This window comes from Adiantum capillus-veneris, chromosome 21, assembly GCF_014529385.1.
Source record: "Adiantum capillus-veneris isolate H3 chromosome 21, ASM1452938v2, whole genome shotgun sequence".
In the NCBI taxonomy this organism is placed as follows: Eukaryota; Viridiplantae; Streptophyta; class Polypodiopsida; order Polypodiales; family Pteridaceae; genus Adiantum; species Adiantum capillus-veneris.
The window spans coordinates 97,384,664-97,393,812 of NC_140951.1; positions in this window are offsets into that span (position 1 = coordinate 97,384,664).

The following is a 9,149-nucleotide window of genomic DNA, read 5'->3' on the forward strand; positions in this document are numbered from 1 at the left end:
ATGCCATTCAACATCAAACTCCCCACGTCCTAAAACCATGAACTTCTCACCGTTTATTTGAGCTTTAATGACCTCTGTGACCCATGGGATTCTACTGAAAATCCATTCAAGGACTTCATGTGTTTCTTTTAGAACTTCAATTGCACCAAGCCACCATATATCCTTCTCTGATTGCACACTAAAAGAGGGCTTTGTCGCTTCACTCGAACTGCAAGATTGCTTGGCATAAGCTAGGGCTTCATTCATAAGCGTGATGCTCATTCTCTCCAACTTTCTCCCTTTGACAATTGCACACTCATCCAACTTCAGCACGAACACAAGCTTGCCTTCAAGAACTGCCAACAATATAAAGCTTCAGAATGCATGTTATGACACATCATAGAGAATGTAGGCAACTGTAAACTAACTTGCATCACTCAAATTGTAGAAAACAGCCATGGACTGTTGCAATCCTATCAAGTCCACAAAGATATTGTTGAATTTGGTGTAAACAAACCCTTCGGTCCGCAACACACTATTAGAAACAGCATCGCTTCCCTTCCCGCGGCCCTTCCTTCCTTATGATTAGCTACGGAGCGGCTGAAGAGGCATCGTGTCTTCAATATACAAGTAGTCCCGTAATCGGTGAACAGCATCTTCATTTGACACCCTCTTGGCAATCTCCACTCTGTGAGGAAGTGGGAATAGGTTTTCCGTGACTCCTCAACTTCTTAATGCATCTTTTAACACTTGATGTATTGCTTGATAGCCCTTCGTACTAATCCCAACAGCATCACAAATATCCTGAACATCTAGATCAGTGACAATATTAGAAAAATCACTAAGAACTCTCTTAGTGATTGCGTCTTTCAAGTGTTTTGCCTCTGGAGCATCAAGCATCCCAATAAAGTCCTCTTTGTTGAAACAAGAACGAAGTAAAGAAGCCCTAGCTGATGCATTCTCGCCGCCGCACGTTTCAATTGGACAAAGTTCCTATTACCCAAAACAACAACGATGAGCGGTATTAGACTTAAACAACATGAGGGACAGAACATCTTACCTCATAACTGTCACCCTTCGTTTTCTTGCACCACCACGTGGTGCAAGAGTCTGAATTTCGGACAACTCTCGTTTCCTCACCCTACCTCCCATGGCAGTACTCTTCATGTGTGAAAGAGTATCCTCAAGCTTTTTAATTACATTTTCATTGGTTGTGATGGTGCTCTTTGCCTCCTCAAGCGCACTAGTAGTTGTTTGCATCTGATCTTGAAGATTGTGGAAACTCCCATTCAGCAACTGCCAATGACACAAGTAGTTCTCAGACCGCGCAATCTCGTGTCTGTTGAGTCTCTTGCAGTAGCCCAACAAACCTTGCTCTCCATTTCCAACGTATTGCAACGCCAATGACACAAGTAGATCTCGGACCGCGCAATCTCGTGTCTGTTGAGTCTCTTGCAGAAGCCCAACAAACCTTGCTCTCCATTTCCAACGTATTGCAACAGTGATGGAATGTTTGTAAAAGACGGATGGACATTGAGAGAAGGATCCTTTGGGTACAAGCATCCGTCTGTCCAGAGATCCACATTCTTCTCCCCTTGAGCGCGGCGTTCATTGGCTGAAGGTAATGTACCCAAGAATGTTTTCTTTGTCGGAACATACTCTTGAGGTAGGAGTAGGAAAAGCCCTGGAGACCTACCGCGTGAAAAGCTTGCTGGGACATTGGTCACGTCGTCAAGAGGCATTGTAGGATGGAGAGATGGAGCTTGAAGGATGGAGAGATAGAGCTTGAAGGATGGAGAGATGGGTGTGTAGGTGCAGCAGTAGGTACAGGTGCAAGGGGGATGGGTGTAGGAGAGGAGCTTAGATTAGGAGGGAAAGTTTTCAATTTTGGGGGGAATTTCCTAAAAGTTTTGGAGGGAGTCAAAAAATGCTGAATTATGAATAATTTAACTTAAAAATCTTTTTTTTAATATGTATATATGTTGGGGGTACTTTTTAGGGGGAAATAGAGTTGTTTTGAAAGTTTTTGAAAAAAATCATTTTTTGACCTCTTTGACCCACAGATTTGATTAGGTGTCATGGGAGAGTTAAGAGGCCACTTACAAGTTGGCCAAAAAGCTAGAGAGAGAAGACCCCCTACCCCCCTACTTTTCAAATGGTTCCCCCCCCCCCCCCCCCCCCCCCTTCCCCCTACCTTTTTAGGGGTCAAAGGTGGAGGAGACCCTACCAAAATAGCCCCATTCAAAGCCTTTGTCCCCCTTAATCTTGGCAGGCTTCCTTGAAATTAGGGATTCTTACAAGGCCCATGGAGAGTCCATATTTTTCCTAATGCATAGCTTCTGAAAATTAGGGCAAATGCAACTAGATTCTACCTTTATGTGTACATCATAACACCTCTCTATCAAGCTAGAAATACCATGTTCCGTTCACTTTCCACTTTCTCTTCCAAGAACATTGCAACCATACATGCAGTGAACTCCAATATCTTTTGTGCTTCTTTGAAAATACCATGCCTCCACTTGTGCTTCCTATTTCTTGAACATTCTTTCATAAGACCAATAAACATATTGTTGGTGCTTTGTAGTGGTGCTGCAAAATGTGCAAATCAAAAATCACTTTGCACAAGGCTGGTACTCTCTTGCTTAGTTAAATTTGTCCCAATATCCACTCGCCAAAATGTAGGAACTACAAGTGAGAATTTAACTTGCCTCTCTTTGTGTATGCCTTGTGTCATGATTGCATAACCATATCCATCGTGCAGTAGTCTTGACTTTAAGGTTCGCTCATACCAAAAACGTGGGTGCAACAACCCCACTTGATGGCTTTGTAATTTGTTACTACAATTTTTTTTCCCTTGAGGCCATACCAAAACAATTTTCCACGCAATTTGTTGGCATCCTTCATAAAGTCCACTTTTCATGTGCAACTTTCACATCTTGAATACTCCTTGCTAAACTTGCTCCTTGCTTCATAGGTATGCTTGACTCTCTCTTTGAGGACCATCCCTATCTCTCACACGGACAAAGATTAGTAGATTAATACTTCCACATTTAATTCAGCTTGATACCAGGAGAACATGGATTCAATCGACACAGGACTTGGTCACAAAGATGACTTTCTATAGAGAACATCTTCTCCAACTAGCAGAGGATGGATATGTGATTAAAATAGCCTATATGCACATCGTATCAAGCCTATGGGATACGATATGCTATTGATCAGATGTGCACAACATTGCATCAGCTAGAGATTGAGACTAGAAAATTTATGAGAGCACCAATAGAGGCCAAGATATGCCAGTTGTGTCATATAGAGCCAGAGATAAGAGTACACCATATTTGTCATTGTCCGGTATACTATGAGATACGAGGACGATTTTATTTTCTATTCAGAGAGGGATTTGTACAGTTGACTAGAGTCATGAGATATCACGATGAACAGATTGTTTTTGCTAGAGCTATGTAGACACAAGGAGAATCTCTTGAGGAGATCAGGGAGTGCGAGACATTCATAGAGGGAGATCATTGCAGAGACTCGGCAGCCACACAAGCATGCTTCATGACACACTTCAAAACCCACCTAAAATTAGTTGACAAAGCCATTGAGCTCGGGCGAGCTAGACCCCCATGTCTATGAGGACGACCACGACATGGATGAAGGCTCAATTAGAGGATCGGGACTATTCTAGCACGACATGGGAGATGCACAATACGACTATTTACAAAGGTGGACATTGATGAAGCTCTTCATCCATCGATGCAATACTTTCTCGGAAAACACCCGATTCCAAGCATCCTCGGGCATTGATGGTGATGTTTTTAGTCTCACTTTACTTCATTTTTATTTTGTACCCAGACATTGGATTAGATCCACCAAGATTCTATCAATTTGGTCTCATAGGTCATTTTGGCCTTTAAAGACGTTGATATAACATTTTATTTTATTTCATTTCATTTCATTCCTTCTTGTTCTTCTTCTACTGTCCTGCTCATCCTGGCATGGTCATCCCATGTGAGGCCCCACCACCCTCCATATCTCTCTTGTGCAGCAACTCCTTGTGAAAGCGAGTTGGGAAACCTCTCTCTCTCTCTCTCTCTCTCTCTCTCTCTCTCTCTCTCTCTCTCTCTCTCTCTCTCTCTCTCTTCTCTCTTCTCTCTTCTCTCTCTCTCTCTCTCTCTCTCTCTCTCTCTCTCTCTCTCTCTCTCTCTCTCTCTCTCTCTCTCTCTCTCTCTCTCTCTCTCTCTCTCTCTCTCTCTCTCTCTCTCATTGACAGGGCAATTGAGCTTAGTAAATCGAGACGACCACGACTGAGGTGCAGAAGCACACTTCACCGGAGGAGACTACAACAAAGGATTAGAAGCATTCTAGCCAGACACCCAGAATGCTCCTGAGAAGTTTATCTAATACTTTGTATTTAGTTTTTCGCATTTATTTTCACACTTTTCAGACATTGTAACAGACTCACCACTTTTGTATCAGTTTGGTCTCATAGGTCACTCTGGCCTTTTGAAGACGTTAATATAACATTTCATTTCTCTCTCTCTCTCTCTCTCTCTCTCTCTCTCTCTCTCTCTCTCTCTCTCTCTCTCTCTCTCTCTCTCTCTCTCTCTCTCTCTCTCTCTCTCTCAATCAATAAAAGAAGAATTGCATTATCAAAATACAAGACACAACGCTTCAATAAGAGGGACCCAGAAGTCAGTAGTTTTGTATCTACAAAAAATTGGGTCATAGGTCACTCTGGCCTTTTGAAGACGTTAATATAACATTTCATTTCTCTCTCTCTCTCTCTCTCTCTCTCTCTCTCTCTCTCTCTCTCTCTCTCTCTCTCTCTCTCTCTCTCTCTCTTCTCTCTTCTCTCTCTCTCTCTCTCTCTCTCTCTCTCAATCAATAAAAGAAGAATTGCATTATCAAAATACAAGACACAACGCTTCAATAAGAGGGACCCAGAAGTCAGTAGTTTTGTATCTACAAAAAATTGGGCTCATGCAAGTAGGATTGGCAGAGCTAACCTAAATATACAGAACTAACCTAGATATATAGAACAGGTAGGTAAATCAAGTGACTAGAGAGTTAAAGGTCTATTAAGGGTTGGAGAGGGGGGCTGGGGCATATTGAAGACTCAAAAGCAGTGTTCAGGAAAAATGTGTCTCAGCTTAATATCGTGCCCTTTTGAATTTCCAAAATGCCGGTTGAGGCCAAGGGGAAAGGGAGAAATTCCACCCAGAAAAAAGAAAAATAGTGTAAAAACCTGAAAAAGTAAACTAATTTTCTAAAATTTCCTCTTGGAAAATTCAAGGAAAGGAATTTTGTATGCTTGGAAAAATGATTTTTCCCGAACACTGCTCAAAAGGCTCCAAGCATTGAGTGTGCTTCTGCTCCGGTGAAGTGTGCTTCTGCTCCGGAGACTACACTTCACCGGTGCGACCCAGCTCTTAGAATAGTGAGAACATTGCCACCAAACTCCACGTATACACTAAGACAGAGCCCATAATGCCAGTCGCCAAATCTTGCACCACGTACACGGTTCTAGTGACCAATTTCAACGTGACCAGTGACGTCGTTGACGAGCTAAATCACCTCGCCCCCGTCATGGACGCATGATTGAACAAAGTTACACTGTTGGTGCCCAACCTGCTGCTGTCCATAGCTAGCACGGCTAGGAAAAGTCCACCCTTCACCATGGCTCTGGCCATTGCACTTGTAGGCCTCCTACACACGACTAGCCCTCCTCTGTCTCGTTCGAGAGTAGCCGCTTTGCGGCTCTTCTTCCCTCCACCATACGTGCTGCTCCCTTCTGCATTTCCTTGTAGTTAGCTTCCTTTGATATGGAGATGTCCTCCAGGATACTTGTTGCAGCCCTGCTTTCTCCAAGCCAGTGCTTCTCCTGCCTTGAAGCCTTCGGCTCTTGATACTAGCCCTCAGGCATATAACCAGCTCATGCTACCCAGTAGCGTTTCTCTTTCATGCCCTTCATATAGCCTGCAAATGACCTTCTAAAGCATCACCCCGACTTGATTTTGGTGATTATTCCCTGTTTGCAACCAAGGCCTTCTCTTCTCTATCATACTTGGCTCTCAGTACTAGTAGTGCCCCTTTCCTGCAAGTCCCTACCCCTATTCAGCTCTTATCTTTTTTCCTAATCCCACTCCTTTCTCCAGTCTTTGCGGCCCTCTAACCTTCGATTTGTGGGTATGGGAGGCCCGTGATGAGCACGAGATTGGATATACAAAAGGGAGCGCCATACCTTCACAGTCAAGAAAGAATGCTACGGCATAGTAAACATGTGATACTCTCTCTCCCTCTCTCTCTCTCTCTCTCCCTCTCCCTCTCTCTCTAGTACTCAGAACTGTGTTGTATTAACACCAAAAATAATTACAATGACGGCCCTGCAAAAAGAGTGACACAGCATCCATAGACCAGTTCCTACGACCATACAACGACTAGGAACGCGATAACAGCTAGAATCGGAGCCACCTGATAACATCATATATATAAATCTGTAGAAGAGGGTTATGAAGCTCCATCACCTCAAGCACAAGCCAATAATGGTGAGAAGAGAAAATCGATCGGGGTTGCTAGCTCCACTCGGAACGAAGTGTCAAAGGGGCAGCCAAAGCTTCAGCCGAAGCTTTGAAAAAAGACTGGAGTATCAAGGTCACCACATGAACCAAAGCTTCTGGACCACTAGCTCAATCAAATCATATCCAGGAGAATAACTAGCATCCCAGATCTTAATGACCAATTCCATCACTTAGATCCACCACAGTAGCATAAGATAACGTCTATCAGTGTCGCCCAAGGAACAGAAACCCTCTTGCATACCATGCCTCGTTGGGAGGGGTCCTATCGATGCGTGCATCGTTGTGGAGTTTTGGAGCTACTACGGATTGTCCAGGTGGCATCTTTCTCTCTCTCTCTCTCTCTCTCTCTCTCTCTCTCTCTCTCACTGCGTTGTTGGACGGGCCCTCTTTGTCTCTCAGCGTCCCATCTGAAAAAAAAAAAGGAGAAGGGCTGCTTTATTCAGCTTTTTCCAGCTTTGATGATCCGCGTTATTTTCCATCCGGCTGATCACGTGTTCATCTGGTTCCAGCAGAATCATTGTGAGCTGTCGGGACTGTTTTCATCATGCCTGCAAGGACCATGGTCGCCATCGCGCAGAGACTGTCTTACCTTAGAATTCTTCATGTTGTCTATTGCATCCTTGTAGGACCCTTGGTAGAGCTGACTCGATGATGCTCCAAGAGCTACACGTCTGCCCACTCCATGTAATTCTCATGAGGATGCAGAGATAGAAACTCAAGAAGGTTGTCTAAGCCTGCACCTGCTCACAAGGACAGCTTCGCCATGTGTCCGAGCGAGCCTGCACTTGCAGCTTCGCCATGTGTGTGTTTAAAGACTTGCAAACAAAAGTATACACCTTGACGCTGAGAAGACACGAATCCCAAGAATATGCACCAGGCCAGCACGTTTTCCTATTACGTCAACGAGTCATGTCCTTTCCTCAGGCTGCATCGCCTCGCCTCGCCTGTACTGTGCAAAGTTCAAACTGCGAAGTTGCAAACGCTGCCTTCAAAGTTCAAGCCCAACTATCAGAGTTGGCTCGAGCAGAGTGCAGACTCAGAGATAAAGAATGGTTCAGGCGGCACGCTGGAAGCTGCCCGAGGAGGGAAAAGTGTCTCTGAGTTCCGGTCCCACCAAACCACGGGCGGCTACCCTCGTCTATAAGCGTCACAGGAGAAACTCAAGGGATCTACGGTGGATGTTCAATCCACTGCTGATCCCATCTTTGGGTATCAAAAAAAATCCAGCCTCCAGCTGCCCACATCGCGACTCGACCACGCCACCTCCCACTCCACAGGCACACAACCAGCTGACGCGATTTCTTGAAAGCTATGCAACCTCAGTACTATATAAGTCTGCCCCCCCCTGTTGCGTCGATCCAACGGCCCAAAGCCCTCCCCGCCCCGTCGATCACGCGCCAGCCGTAGATCCCTTGAGTTAGACCCCGTGTCATTTATAGACGAGGGGCGGCTACCCTCGTCACTAATTGACACCTTCATTTGGAGGTGGGATCAATGGCTCACTATCACCGGTTGATCGTGACCGTTGGATTGCATACGGAATGCAAAAGATTCCCACTTTCTCGGATCCGGGACTTGAACCCACTATCCTCTCCCCCACGGGATTGACTCTAACCACTAGGCTAACGCACGCTCGTTTAAAGGTGTGTGTGGGATAAGTTTATAGATCACGGCGTCGCGGACAGGTTTACACCTAGTTCACACCTAGTTCACACTGAGTTCACACTAAATTTGGTGTGGTGTGCAGGCCCTCCCCAGTTCACACCTAGTTCACACTGTGTTCACGTCGAGTTCACACCGAGTTCACACCAAATTTGGTGTTGTGCACATATCTCCGAGTTCACTCTTAGTTCACACCTAGTTTAAATGTCGATCAGACGGCCCGGATTGCACCCGCCTCGTGACACCTATTGTGGGCCATTGATCCCACCTCCCTGGGGAAGTGTCATTTAGTGACGAGGGGCGGCTACCACACCCCGGACGAGTAGAATGTCCACACTTTGATGATCCGCCTTTATTTTCCAACCTGCTAATCACGTGTTGCAGGTGTGAATAGCTTGGGAAGCTACAATAATGGCATGGACGGAATGGCGTGTACTTCAAGTCATGAGTCTTAGAGGAGATCTAGGTCAAGAACAATCTCAGCCGCCCCAAGGAGATTTTCAAAGCTTCAAGAATGGCCAAACTTGTTTGAAGATGTTGTACAGGTCCATGCTAGTGTCATGGGTTACTCGAAGCAGCAGAAGATGAGATCGTGGAGCAGAAGACGAGATCGTGGTGAGAGGTGCTATTGAGCATGTGGTGTTTCCTACGGTCATTAATTGGCTCCTTAATTGAACATTTGGTGGAAGTGGACGTAGCTAGAGCTGTGCAGACACTGTCATGATTGATGACCCACTGCGAGAAGGAGATAGGAGACACATGTCCGAGAGGATTTATGGCAATGGAGAAGTAAAAGGACATTGGCAAAGGGATATGCCACATCATTGTATCGAGTAAACTTGAAAACTTGTAACAAACTTGAAAAATCAAGACATTCTCCTTTCATTTTGGAGTACTTGTGCTAGCTTAGTTTTGTATAGTTGTTTA